This window comes from Odocoileus virginianus, chromosome 5 (genome assembly GCF_023699985.2).
Source record: "Odocoileus virginianus isolate 20LAN1187 ecotype Illinois chromosome 5, Ovbor_1.2, whole genome shotgun sequence".
NCBI classification, from domain to species: Eukaryota; Metazoa; Chordata; class Mammalia; order Artiodactyla; family Cervidae; genus Odocoileus; species Odocoileus virginianus.
In genome coordinates, this window is record NC_069678.1 from 63,102,606 (window position 1) to 63,117,523 (window position 14,918).

The 14,918-nt window shown below is 42.3% G+C and overlaps 1 protein-coding gene and 1 non-coding gene across 2 annotated transcripts in view; one reads left to right on the forward strand and one right to left on the reverse strand.

Moving 5' to 3' along the window:
- The window catches only part of ROR1 (receptor tyrosine kinase like orphan receptor 1), a 450,213-nt gene that overhangs the window by 410,408 nt on the left and 24,887 nt on the right, over positions 1–14,918 (reverse strand). The gene's annotated exons all lie outside the window — the stretch shown is intronic.
- Positions 229–300, forward strand: TRNAE-UUC (transfer RNA glutamic acid (anticodon UUC)). The gene has a single exon. It is a non-coding gene; the product is annotated as a tRNA-Glu (tRNA).

Genomic DNA, 14,918 nt, shown 5'->3' on the forward strand with positions numbered 1-14,918 from the left:
AGACATGAATTTCATCCCTGGGTCGGGAAATTTCATCCCCTGTAGTAGGAAATGGCGAGCCGCTCCAGTATTCTTGCCTGGAAAATTCCATGGACAGAGAGCCTTGCAGACTAGAGTCCATGGGGTCGTAAACAGTCAGGCATGACCCTACACACAATCTGAAAGAGTCTTGTTTTACTTCCTGAAAGCTTTTACTTATTGGAATTGATTCCAACTTGGACCTGAGGCTCCCTGGTGGTCTAGTGGCTAGGATTCGGTGCTTTCACCGCCACGGCCCAGGTTTGATTCCTGGTCAGGGAAAACTTTCTTTCTTCCAGTGTCTGCACTCACAGGTGCCTTCCTCTTCCTGCTCAGATCAGACTTGTATTGGGCTTCCCTGGTGGCTCAGATGGTAAAGAATCTGCCTTCATGGCAGGAGATCTGGGTTCTATCCCTGAGTCAGGAAGATCCCCTGGAGAAGGCGAGAATGGCAACCCACTCCATTATTCTTGCCTAGAGAATTCCAGCTCTCCTGCCAGAGAATTCTGGCAGGCTACAGTCCATGGGGTCACAAAGAGTCAGACATGACTGAGCGACTAACACTACTACTACTGGACCTGAGGAGGCAGAGCCAAAGGCAAGGCAATTCTTCTTCCCAGGCCAACTACTTGAGCCATCCAGACTTCTGGATGGCTTTGGCCCTCAGTGAGTACAGAGAACTCACTTAGTTTAGATTTAAACTCAAGTTTAGATTTCCTAGGCTAGGATATCGTGAGTGCTAAGTTGCTTCAGTCATGTCCGACTCTGTGACCCTATGGACAGTAGTCCACCAGGCTCCTCTGTCCATGGAATTCTCCAGACATGAATACTGGAGTGGGTTGCCATGCCCCCTTCCAGGGGATCTTCCCAATCCAGGGATCGAACCCACATCTCTTGCATCTCCTATGTTGGCAGGCAGGTTCTTTACCACTGGACTACCTGGGTAGCCCTGTAGTCCAACATCACCCCCAAACACCCTCCAAAGACATCCCCAAACCTTTCCTCCAGCTAAATGAACCACCAGCTATTCCCCCAGGAGTGCCGTCTATTCTACACCTCTATGCCTTTGCACAGGCTGATTCCTCCACCCAGTTGTCCTTTCCTATCTCTTTTTCCCGGAAATCACCTTCAAGACCCTTTAACATTCAGTTTAAGTTCCATCTTCTCTATGACGTCCTCAAGACAACTAGTCCTCCAAAATCACAACACTAATACCATCTATTGCTATATTACACTGTTTACATTATATGTGTGTGTGCCCACCCCACTTTAAAGACTGGAACTGTGCCTTTTCATCTCCAGAACTCAGAACTGGTTGTGGACATGGTTAAGTAATGAAGCATACCATCTATTTCTATGTGATTTCCTAATACACAGGAGAGGAAGTTCAGGACTAGACTACTAGGACGTGCTCAGCTGCTCAGTCATGTCCAACTCTTTGCAACCGCATGGACTGTATCCCACCAGGCTCCTCTGTCCATGGGGTTTCCCAGGCAAGAATACTGGAGTGGGCTGCCATTTCCCACTCCAAGACAACTAGGAAGCCATCAACAAAAAGGAGAATAGAAAATGTTCCCAAAACATCTCTCGACTCCTCTGGCCACTTCCCAAGAAGCAACATTCTTCCTCCAAATCAACCCAAAGGCTTTGTGACCAAATCCATTCACCTGCTAATAATTTCCCAGCACACCTATAAAATGAACATATGTACTAAATTCTCAAAATGGGCTTCTCTTGTCTTAATTGAATACATTTTTCCTGAAAAAATGTTGAATGTTTTTCCTCCCCCTACACAAACACCTGGTTTTAAGCTCCATGGAACCTGGGCAAGTTGCCTGCATCCAGTCTGTTTGCAGCATTGGAATCCAAGAGTTGGTGAATTAAACTGTTGATGAATTTTCTTCGTTTTCTGAAATTGCCCCTGCTAAGATGAGTTAACCAGCATTGAGCTCTCTGTACCTTCTTTGTCAGCATATCAGAGGACCTTCTTTGATCTTCTTGTGTGCCTTGCTTTAAGAAAATCTTTTAAGTGTAAAACGCTAAATGTCTAATGTATTCTTGCCTATGGAAAGGTACAAGGAGATAGTTTTAGTTTATCAAGATTTTCTTACACAGATACTTTCCAGATTCCATACCCACCGCCTAAAGTGAAGGATACTCAGGAGCAAATTTCTCTCTTTAGTTAAAAGAAGAAAAACTCATTTGATGAAACTTGGCCTTCCAGGATCCCAGTGCCTAAGAGTCAGGCTGGAAGTGGTCTCAGGTTTTCTGAAGTGTCTAATCTAGCCACAAAGAGGGACAATGCCTCAATTCAAGACTTCTCTGAAACATTCCCCACAGAGTAACAAGTACAATGCATATGTGACACACAGGATGCTAATTCAAACACAACTTGGAAGCAGACCAGGTGCCTGAGATCCACTCAGATGTTTTGGAGTTTCTTTTGCACTGAAATAGAGATATTTCAGCTTCAGGTAAAATATCTTGCTGCTCTTTCTGGAAGACTTTCTGTCTTCCTTTGCTCCCACTATGTATAGACATTCCATACACAGCCTTCATTACACTGTGGTCATCAGTTTGTCTTTCCATCTCCCTCTTGATGGCAGAGAGCATGTTTCTGGGTCTCCATAGCCCAGTTAGGCTGCTAAGTGGAAGTGCTTAGTAAGTATCTGCTGAATAATTTTGATGGCCCTGACACTACCTTTTCCAGCTCACCTGCAGACACTGCAATGTCAGATCCAGGACTGGCTATGGCTCCAAAGAAAGCATTTAAGACACTGAATACAGCAGGTGGCCTTGGCATCAATATCCCTTTGTAGTCAGTTCCAGGTGGCCATGGATCAAGTTGTATGACAGGATGACCACATCTAGCCCCAGGGTCCCTACTGATAATTATCTGTGTTCTTTTGAAGACATCTTCCTAGAATCCGGTTCATCTGGGATAAGAACTATATCTCTTCCTGGCAATACTCAAATTATGTGGCTTATATACTTCTTTTAAATTAAAAAAAAAAATTTAAGTCCTGTACTTCTAAACAATATAAGTCAAAGCTATGTGACTGAGAGGCACTATAGATTGGTTTACTAATTCCTCCCCTCTCTTACACCCTTTTTAGCCTCTTTATCTATAGAGACTAGAAAATGAAACTCAAATTTACAGCCTCCTCTGCATCTGACACAGTTCTGGCCAGTGAAATATAGGTGAAAGTCACATGAGAGACTTTCCTTCCCAACATAAACGTGTGCACTGGGCTGCTACTAAAACTATATGGTAATAAAGGTAAGGCAAGTATTCATTCATTCATTCATTGATGCAACAGCCATTTATTAAACACCAAATTACTGAATTAATTAGAATACAATTACTGATTACTGAATTAATTAGAATAGAACTATTAATTACTGAATTAACTAGAATACAAAATAGACTGCTGTACCAAGAAACCCAAAATTACAAAAACTTAAGGTAGAAGTTTCTTTCTCATATACACATTCTTTTTGAAATAAAAAGTCCAGTTATTCAGTACAGATAGCTCAGTGGTAAAGAATCCACTTGCAACGCAGGAGAAGCAGGTTCAACCTCTGAGCTGGGAAGATCCCCTTGAACAGGAATCTGCAACTCACTCGAGTACTCTTGCCGGGGAAATCTCATGGACAGAGGAGCCTGGAGGGCTACAGTCCGTGGGGTCACAAGGAGTCGGACATGGCTGAGCAACTAAACAACAACTTTCAGTCCTGGATGACGACTTTCGCCTCCCTCAGGGTTATTTCTTAAGGTTGGATGCTCTCAAAAGTCCCTCCTAATCGTAAGATTCTGAGAATCTAAATTGGACTCCTGAGATCTGAAACTTCTTAGGATAAAACTAAGGAACTAATCTCAATTAAACAAAGAAGCTGTTTATGCAAAGATCCCAGTACAGTGTCTGACCAATAACTGTGTTTATTTTTAACACTGTTTTTTTTTTTTTATAAACAGTGTTTACTCTTCAGACAACTCAGGGGTGACAAGGACCCAGAATCCTTCCATCTCATTGCTCTGCCATTCTGAAAGTGTCACCTTTACTCATACAATTGAAGACTGTCCACACACATTCCAGCCCAAGAAGAAAAAACAGTAAGAGATGGCTCACTTGTTTGCTTCTAAGAGCACAATTCAGAAGTTAAAACATATTACCTCTGCTCACGTTCCTCTGGCCAAAACCTGGTCACAGGACCATATTCAGCGGCAAGGAGAGCTGGGAAATGTGTCCAGAGAAAGCTCCTATTACTATAGATGGAGGAGGAGAAGAAAGAGAAGGGAGGGAGGAGGAAAAAGAGAACAGCAACCCCAGCAACAGCCACAGCACTGGGAGAAACAGGTAGCAGCCTCTGCGCATGTCTGTACACCAGGCACGGTGCCTGGTACTGGAGGCAGAGATGAATAAATCCTAGTCCTTCCCCTCAAAGAGCTCAGAGTTATTGCTACAACCTGAAAAGTGTCCCTGCACTTTTGTATTACCAGAGACCAGCAAAGAGCCCTGCATTTTGCTATGTTTAGAAATTATGGACTGACCTCAATCAAGAGGAGCAGCAAATACCCCACCCAGGATCAATATGCACTGGACTTGAGAAACAACTGAGGCTATGGCATCAGCCCTGCCCTCAGGAAGGTCCAGGCTAGTCAAGGAGACAAGAGAACACAAACGCATGAAAGGGTGATGCAGTAAGGAATTGCAAAGCCCAGTGCCAAATGTGGAAAAGCTCTCTGAAGCCTAAGACAGCCAGAAATGGCTCTGGAGGAGGAAGAATAACATCAGTTGCCTCCTGCCCACAGGACAGATCTTGAATGAGATGTTGGACTGTGAAGCCAGGAGAACTAAAAGACAGATGTTCGTGCCAGCTCAGTACACGAGAGAGCCCTGCAGAGCCCAGCTGGGTGGAAGAAGACCCTACCCTCTTCTTTCATCAAGCAGAAACCGTCCTAGATAATCCGAGCATGCAGCAGCGGCTCCCCAAGAGAGACAGCCATTGAATCTCCATATGCCAAATACAAGCCATCCAAACCCCACCTTTCCTATCATTAGTGATTTCATGGTCCCAGTTAAAACTGCATTTCCCTAAAGCAATTTTCCCAGAAGTGGCAGAAGGGCAGAGATTAGCTGCAGGTTGCCATGGAGAGCCTCAGAAGACCATCTGCCCTGGATGGTTAGACTTTCACCTCCCTCAGGGTTATTTCTTAAGGTTGGATGCTCTCAAAAGTCCCTCCTAATTGTAAGATTCTGACAATCTAAATTGGACTCCTAAGATCTGAAACTTCTTAGGATAAAATTAAGAAACACTTCTATCAAATAAAGAAGTTGTTTATGCAAAGGACCCAGTATAGTGCCTTACAAATAACTGTGTTTATTTTTAACACTTTTTTTTTCAGTGTTTACTATTCAGTAAAGACTAGTTAGTGTCATTTTTAGATTATTTATATTATTAGTAGTAGTTTGTTGTTTCTTTATATTCATAGCCCATCTCACCCAGAAAAAATTTAAAGTTGCTTACAATGTAACAAATAAGATAATAACCAGCATTTTAAGTCAGGGCCTGTAAATATATCAATAAGACAAGGAAATAAAACCAGGAAAACATAGTACAAAAATAAGAAGGTCACAATATTCTAAAATGGAAGTTATGAATTTTCTGAGTTTCCTTGAAGCCAAAGTAGAGAAAGAAAAACTAAATTATTTACAAAATGTATAACATATAAAAGGCACAAACAAGCTAACCTCCCCGAGAACTCATTTCAAAGTACTTCTGAGCTGAATGCTAGTCCAGGGTACTTAATCCAGGTATATAAAATCTTAAGAGAAAGTCAGGGGGTAGGAAGGGGATCCACTGGTAATACACTAAGGAATGACTAGACTAAACAAAGTCAAACAGATTTTTCTGTTGCAGGGCCTTAGAACCTTTACTATGCTCTAAGTCTCCAAAGAGCAGCACAGTGCGCCTTACTTATAAGCCATGGACATAAGCATCTTATATGAGGAAAAATGCCCCTATAGATGGATGGACAACCACTACTATAATTTTATTATGAACATTATAAGACAAGACAGATTACTAATCTTTAGCAAGAAATCATCTTTTTTGCTTTGTTTTTTTTTAAGAAACAAGAACAAGTATTCTCTCATCTTTCCTCTCATAAACTGTCTTGGCTGTTTCATTCTAGGTAGTGCATTATCTGCATAAAATGTTACACTGTAGGGCATTTTCAACTTGGCAATGGACTTCCCCTTTCCTCTTTCTGTCATCTACACATTTCTGGAGGTTTTGCTATTGTTCAGTCCCTATGTCCTGTCCAATTATTGTGATCCCATGGACTGCAGCATCCCAGGCTTCCCTTCCTTCACTATCTCCAAGAGTTTACTCAAATTCATGTTCACTGAACTGGTGATGCTATCGAACTATCTCATGCTCTGGGCCCCTTCTCCTTTTGCCTTCAATCCTTCCCAGCATCAGGGTCCGGAGGTAGAAAAGATCTATATTCTCTTCCCTACTTTAAAAGGAAGAAAAAAAGAATCCCACAGAAACTGAGCTTCAAGGTCACACATAGTCAATGACCGGAGCTGGTCCTAGAGCTCAGGCCTCCCAACTCTGTGCTGCAATCCTCTCCCTCTGGGGGTCCTTCCCCTCCCTGATCAGGTGCTCTTTTATCTTATTGTGTGTCTGCAGGTGGGTGGCAATGCTGCTGACTTCTTTCTGGCTCCATTTGGGCCCTTTTCTTTCATCCATTAATTAAATCATGCACTTTCCTTATGGGGGAACAGAATCTTCAAAAGAGGAACAAGAACCCTCCCTTTTGGAGCATCCAGGGATTAAAGTTCATCTGGCTATGGAATGTTCCCCAGGGACTAACCGCATTACTGAGAGGAAACTGCTGAAAGCCGGTGACACATTAAAGACACATTAATATGAAAATGTGAAGAGCGAGCTGAGCCACAAGGACAAGGTCTCAGGCTCCCTAGACTGCGTCTCCAGCATTCCCAAGGTGGGGCCACCTCAGGGAACATTCAGGTCCAGGGGACTACTTAGGATGCCTTCAGGTGAGCACTCAATTGTAGCACTGTCCACTGCAGTGACCTCAAGAGAGAGCCCTGGGGAGTGATAAATATAGGGGCACCCCCTTATAAGAGGAGAGTGGGTGGCTGGGACGTGACCACTCCCCGCTCAGAGGAGAGTCCTGCCCCAGGGCACGGAAAAGGCAGTCCTGAACAAAGGTCTGTGTACTTCATTTACTCGGCTTCACCAGGCTTCTTCACTAGTCCTGGGCAGGATGCTTTCCAAACACAGGCATACCTTGGGGATACAGCAGGCTGGGTCCAGATTCCACAATAAAGGGAATGTTGCGATAAAGCGAGTCACATGGATTTTTCAGTTTCCCAATGTCTAGAATACTATACCTAAAAAACCAATGTGCATTCTTTAACTGAAAAATACTTCATGGCTAAAAAACTGCTTATCATCTGAGCCTTCAGCAAGTTGTAGTTTCAGCAATAGTAACATCAAAGATCCCTGATGATAGATCACCATAACAAACAATAAAGAAAAGGTCTGAAATATTACAAAAATTACCAAAAATGATACACAGATAGGAAGTAAACACATGCTGTTGGAAAGCAGACATTGATAGACTTGCTCAGCACAGGGTTGCCACAAACCTTCAATTTATTTTAAAAAAAAAAATACCTGCAAAATATAATAAAGCACAATATGCCTGTAAACATCCATTCAAGCACCATGCTTTTTTATTTAAAATAATCATAGATTTAGAGGAAGCTGCAAAAATAGAACACAGAAATAGAACTCATGTTCTCCACCCCACCACCCCACCCCCAGTTTCCACTGTGGTGACATCCTACATAACTATAAAACTATAACATAAGAGAAAAGTCAGGAAATTGACTTCAGGATATCCCAAGGCTTTACTCAGATTTTTCCAGTTTTATGTGTGCCCAGTTGTGACTGTGTATTATAGTCTATGCAGTTTCTTCATGTGTAAATTCATGTACCCACATCGCAATCAAGATGCAGAGTAAGGCCCTCATGCTACCATTTTATAATCCCATTTATCCCCTCACAGTATCCCCAACCCTGTCCCCAGTACCGAGCAACCATTAATCTGTTCTCCATCTCTAAAATTTTGTTATTTTGAGAATGTTATATACACATATTTTTTAAGATTAGTTTTTGTTCATTCAGAATAACTCCCATGAAAACTCTCCTAGTTGCTGCACTTGACACTGTTCACATCTTTTTATCGCTGAGTTGTGTTTCATGATATGGAGGTACCACACTTTAACCATTCACCTGAATTGTTTCCAAGTTTTGACTATTACAAATAATGCTATTATAGACAATCATGCACAGGCTTTCATAGGGATGCAAGTTTTCATACATCTGGGACAAAGGTTTACCAGTACAATTGCTGGGTTGTAGGTCAAAGCTTTTTTTCAAAAAAGTTTTGATGGAGTTTTCTGGAAGTATATATTTCACATAGTACTCTGAGGTTCAGAAGCTATGGATTCTTTAAGGACATTCATTCACCATGCAAAAGGCAAAATTAATGCAAAATTACATTTCAGTAATGATAGCACAGCAATTCTCCATTCATAAAAAATAGTTGAATGGTTTGCACTAGGGTTCAGATAAAATAACCTGATAAAAATACATAAAAAATAAAGTCAAATAAAAAATAGTACCAGCAAGTAATATTTATTAAGATCCTGCTATAAGCCAAGAGCATTACATTATTTCATTTAACTTACACAAAAGGTGCTTCCCTGGTGGTCTAGTGGTTAAGAATCTGCCTACCAAGGCAGGGGATACAGGTTTGATCCCTGGTCTGGGAAGATCCCAAATTCCGCAGCACAACTAAGGCCCCCGCATCACAGCTACTGAGCCTGTGCACTGCAACTACTGAAGCCCACGTTCCCAGAGCCCATGTTTTGCAAAAACAGAAGCGACCACAATGAGAAGTCTGCGCATTGCAACAAGAGTAGCCCCCACCCGACACAGCTAGCGAAAGCCTGTGCGCAGCAAGGAAGACCCAGTGCAGCCAGAAATAAAATAAATCGATCTTTTTCAAAAATACATTAAAAATTAGCAAAACATATCATTGATGAAAAAATCTAAGATTAAAAAGGGTCACCTAATACCTCCATGGTGGCAGTTCTGGTATTTAAGACAGTTCTGGGATCAGGGATTATGCTACATTCTAAAATCCCCAAAAGCCAATCAAACTTCAAGGAAAGACTTTCTCAGCAGAGCAGTGCTTCTAAAATGTTAATGTGCATACGGATCACCTGGGAATCTTGGTAAAATGCAGTCTGATTTAATAAGAGAAGGCGGGAGCGAGTGGGGGAGGGGCAGTGGGAGGGGTAGCATTTGAGACTCTGCCTAACAAGCTCCCAGGCGATGCTGATGTTGCTGGTCCTCAGACCACACTGAGCAGCAGTGTCCTGTCCTTGAGCATGCCCACTCACTCACTGTCCTTCTCAGAGGGCCCGAATTTCATTTCAGAGATCATTCAGAACATCACTGTCCTCCTTGCCTCCCTAAATCCAGGTCCTCATCAGCTTCTTACACCCAGGTCAGGACCCACCCTGCAGATGTTGTGTGGGAAAGAGCTCCAGGCATCCCATTGATTAAGGGCCCAACTCAGGAGCACCAAGAAGAACAAGAAAAAGGATCCACACCTCTTGGGATTTTGCACTTCAAATTCAGAACATACTCCTGCAAAACCTGCCATTTTAAGTTCACAAACAAATGGTAATCTTATAGGTAACAGAGCAAAACATCTTAAGCAGTTGGCAATCTCTTTGGAGTATCTTAAAGGAAGTAATGCCTCTCAAATTTTCAACATCCCTGAGGAGAAACACTGAAGCAAAAATGGACCCAGGGTAACCCCAGGACCCAGTCCTCCTAATGTCAAACCTTCTTATCTGTCTGCATAGCATCCCTGTCTCTGGGCCTGGCTGCCTGCCCATCTGGGCTAAGGAAAGGAAAATACGATCCTGCCTTCATTACAAGGGGAAATGTTAGCCTCTGCTTTTAATTAAGCATTTTATACTGATTTTCTTCTTTGACCAAAAAAGATAGCCAACTGCATATTTTCTAAATGATCCATTCAGATCTAATAAACAATGTTTTTCTAGTAAAAAAAGAAGGCTCCCACTATCTCCCTTGTCTGCCATAAAAATTTGAGCTTTCCAATATTCATTGATCTGACAAGTATTTAATGAATGTCTCTTTCATTTGTGCCAGACCCCACATGTTGGGCATTGAAGATATAAAAGTGAATTAAACACCATTCCTCCCTACTCAGAGCTCACAGTTCAGAAGGGGAGTCAAACATGTAAACAAACAATCCCAGTAGAGACTGACGGTGGCTGTTTAAAAAAACAAAAACAAAAACAGGAGATGAAGGATGGGTGTTTTTTCCTGCTCCTGATTCAAATGCAAAATCATAATCCATTTCCAATTTGAAGGAGCTAAGAGGTATAAACAGATGGAAAACAAGCAGCCTCGCAGTACATTCCTGAAATACATCGTGGTCAGCAGTCAACAACCACACAGACACTATATGCCCAGCACTCTCCTGGGTACTGGAGAGATGACACAGAATTCCAGACCAAGGAGTTCTCATATTCTAGCAACTTCTAGGATACTAACAGGGAAAGTTAGGCAATGCAAACTGCAGCTAAATTATGCAGTGCCTTGCCCCTCCCTGGCCATGGATATAGGGAGCCACTGAAGATATTTCTGAGGAGGGCAAGTACATGATGGAAGCTGTTTGTATATCATTCATACATTATATATAAATATGTATAATCTTATAATTTTATAAGAAGAAAAACTACTCTTAACTGACCACATATTATGTGCCAGTCACTATTATTTCTAGGGCTTTACACTGTACTATCTCCAGACTTCCTAAAAGCCTTAACAGCAGACATGATCATCTTTTTTTATAGAGATGAGGGAATTGAGACTTAGAAACCTTTAATAAATGTGTCTAAGGTCATGTGTTTACTGGTGATGGAACTGGGAAAGGTCATCTAGCTAGCTGGATTAACATAAGGAAGAGATCACTGGCAGGGAAATTAATGTAAGGCCCCTGGATCATCCAAACATGAGGTATGGTGATAACACTGAAAATAGAAAAGCTTATAATGCAATTCACACAAAGAGCTTCAATCTACTTTTTCAAAGTTTATCTACCAATGGTGCACTACAGCAGTAACCAGCCACAAAGTATTAGTACCTACTATGGGCTAAGTACTGTGTGTGATTGGGGCTGGGGACACAAAGGAGACTTGTAGAGAGGCCAGTGACCTGTCTATCATCACAAGGCAGTAATGGGACGGCCAGAGATCCACCCTGCCCTCCTTCCTGACTGCAGGCTCTCTGTCCAGCACACAAGCCTGCATACCACCACCAGAGGTCGGGCCTCCTCCTCACCCTCCAGCTCTTCCCAAAAGGCTGCAGTCCCCACTGACTTGCTCCTCAGGGGCTCTTGGTCCTGATTCTGTGAATTATTCTAACCAAAACCAGTTACATAATTTGCAAGGCTCAGAACAAAATGAAAAAGGCAAGTCCCCGTGTTCAAAATAACATTAAGAATTTCAGGACTGCAACAGCAGAGCATTAAACCCAGTGCGGAGGCAGAGGGCAGGGGCCAGGCTCAGGTGCACAGGGTGCATGCCCACAAAGCTGATCCTGATTCTAACCGAATTTCCACTTTGCTAGATCAGTAAAAATTGTACCACTTGGCACCTTCCTGGACAATGATTCTTCTATTCTTATTTTCTGAGGATCAGGAGACCTACTGCTTAGCAGACAGCTTCTCTGTTCAATGAGAGTCTTAGTTATGGGTATAAGATGGATGCAGTTGCCCCAATGGCCAACACTGACTTTGTCCCTTTATGCTATATGTTTTCCAATGATCACGTGGCACTATTTTCAGTGAATAAGAATTTGGTAGTCTGCCCTCCCAAAGGTCATCATTTAGATAGAGAACATGATAGGAAAACTCAAGGCTGTAATTAATTCCAGCTTAAAAAAAAAAAAACTGCTACTAAATTTCACACATAGGACTTGATTAAAAAATAATAATAAACTAAAAATTGTTATTACAATAATTTGAGTGCTTACAATTACCAGTGACTACTTTAAATCCCTTTTAAAAAGATACATAAATCTTCACAAAAATCTGAGATACAATATGAGAAAACACATTCACTTGGTTTCACTTACCCAATGCTCTTGTGAAAAAGTTTATCTGTAAAGAGCTAACTTGCAGATAGAGGGAGAACTAAACAACCCAGCTGCTGGTGTGACCGTGGACAAGTACCTTTTCCTCGCTGGACCAGGTGGGCTCACCTGTAAAGACAGCGAGGAGCCCAGATGCCATGAGGCCCTCCAGACTCTGCCAGTCTGTGACTCCCACACGAACACAGTCTCTACCCAACAGTCCTGCACATTCTACCAACAGTCCTGCACATTCTACCATAGCGCACTAGACCGACAAGCCACAAAGTCTAGCGCAGCAGATATAAACCTGGCCGATGGCCAGGACGCCTGAATCTAGTCCTCTATCTACTCATCACTACCTCAAGGTAGGACTTGAATCCAGTCACCATACCCCCGTTTCCTTATCCATAAATTTATTAGCAGATGCCTAAGCTCCTTTCTTACATAAGGCACAATGCCTGGTATCAAGAAAGCTCTCAAAGTTAGTTATTTCCATCATCCTGTTATCAACTATTATTCCCTATTCCAGTACTTCCCACTGGTTTCAAGCGAGAAGACTCCTTTTAATGCGAAAAATCATGGAGACTCCCTCTCCCATCTAGTAGATTTAACACTTAGTATCAATTAATTGGGCTTCCCTGGTGGTCCAGACAGTAAAGAATCTGCCTGCAATGTGGAAGACCCAGATTCAATCCCTGGGTCAGGAAGGTTCCCTGGAAAAGGGAATGGCTACCCACTCCAGTATTCTTGCTTGGAGAATTCCACGGAGAGAGGAGCCTAGTTGGCTACAGTACACGTGGTCGCAAGAGTTGGACATGACCGAGCAGATATGACTGAGCAACTGACTGATCAATTAATTAGGAAAACACAGAATATCAGAAAGTCACTATGAATTTATTTTCAGTTCATCAAAGCAACATACATATATATTTGAAAACATGAAATATTATCTTGCAATCATTGATGGTGCTTGATCCTCAGAACCTTCTGAAGATTCTGAGGACCTGAGCTGGGTGCTGTGCCACCTGGCAGCTCAGAAGGCCCAGTCCATTGCCAACCCCACCTTCAGTCACCCTGACTTCCCAGCTCCTCTTCCCCTCTCTCACTGCTCTTACCATACTGCCAGCATCTAAAACACAAGGCAAAAGAGAAACATGTATATATAGCTTTGGGAGCTGAATATATAGCTATTTGCTCATCTTTCTGCCTTTAAATCTTTTTCTAACAGAGTACACTTTTGCAGGGCAAGAATGCCTGGCTCAGTCCTGAATAAATTCTTCATAAGTGGGTTTTACTACATATTAGGAAAAAACACAAAATACTTGAATATTAGAGTAGGGATCATTCTTTAAAGCAATGCTGTAAACTTTAATTTTCACACAGATCACCTGAAGGTCTTGTTAGAATGCAGATTCTGATCAAACAGATTTGGAGAGGAGCCTTAGGCTCTCCCTTCCTTCCAAACCAGCCCCCAGGTGATGGAGATGCTACTGGTCTCCAGTCCCACTGCTCTGCAGAAAAGAACTTGAGAATCAGAAAAGGCAAAGGTCTTATCTGCTGTCACACAGCTTGTTAAAGGCAGGGTTAGGAGATGAGTGCAAGGTTGTTGACTTTTAGGCCAGAGCTCTTCGGCTATGCCCTAATATCATCCTTTTCTCTCCTCAAAACAAAGTTTCTGGGGGAAAAAAAAAAAATCTCGTCTTCTTTTCCCATGAAACACAACACACACACATATATAAATAAATACACACACACACATATACCCTAGAGGACAGAAGCTAAATTGTAGTCTCTCCCTCAGTTTCTAGCACAAGGTCTTACAAAGGTACTCAAAATGATGTGTCAGAGGATTAATCTCAGGGGAGGTGTGGGGGGAGGGCATATTCTTCCCCCTTTTTGATTTCTATACGGAGACACATCACCAAAATTGTACCTATATGCTAAGTTTTCCCTAGAGGTACTTTTCTAAATTAAAAATTAATTTGCTGGGAGAAAGTTCAAAACAAGCTATTATTCTAAATCAATATTTAGGGAGGAAATAAAGGGGTTTTTATCCCATTACCAGCAGGGATTTATGTTCCTGAATATCCTTTACACTGGACCATTGAAGACACGTGAAGTGTTTGAAGAGTTGCACTTAGCTGCCTAAGTGTTCAAACAGGATGGCTTCAAAGCCTCCCTCGCCCTCCCACCACTCAGAAATCACTCCCAAGTCTTCTGGGGTTTGCAACTGTATTTTAACAATCTTAAGAGCTCAAGGAAGCTTGCTCCATGAAATTAGTTAGCAGAGGCTCAGGTACATAGTAGGTCCACGAAAGTGTCATGTCCCCCACCTACAGTCACACGTTCGCCAGGTTTTCAACAGAACTTTGTCTAAAAGGACAGAAAACAACCTAAAAGAGAAGAAAAATTGGCAGCATTTCAGCTGTCTCACATTTTGATTATATTCTACCACTTGGTTAAAATTAACAACTTTCGTTGGGTTTGGGTCTTGCCACACTTTGGAAACCAAGAGGACAGAAAGGTAACACTGAAAGGTATAACTCATGTTCCCCTTTGCAAGAGGAGACACCAGCAAGTTCTAGAGCTGAGAGAGCCCCTCTCATTGGAGTTTCTGACGG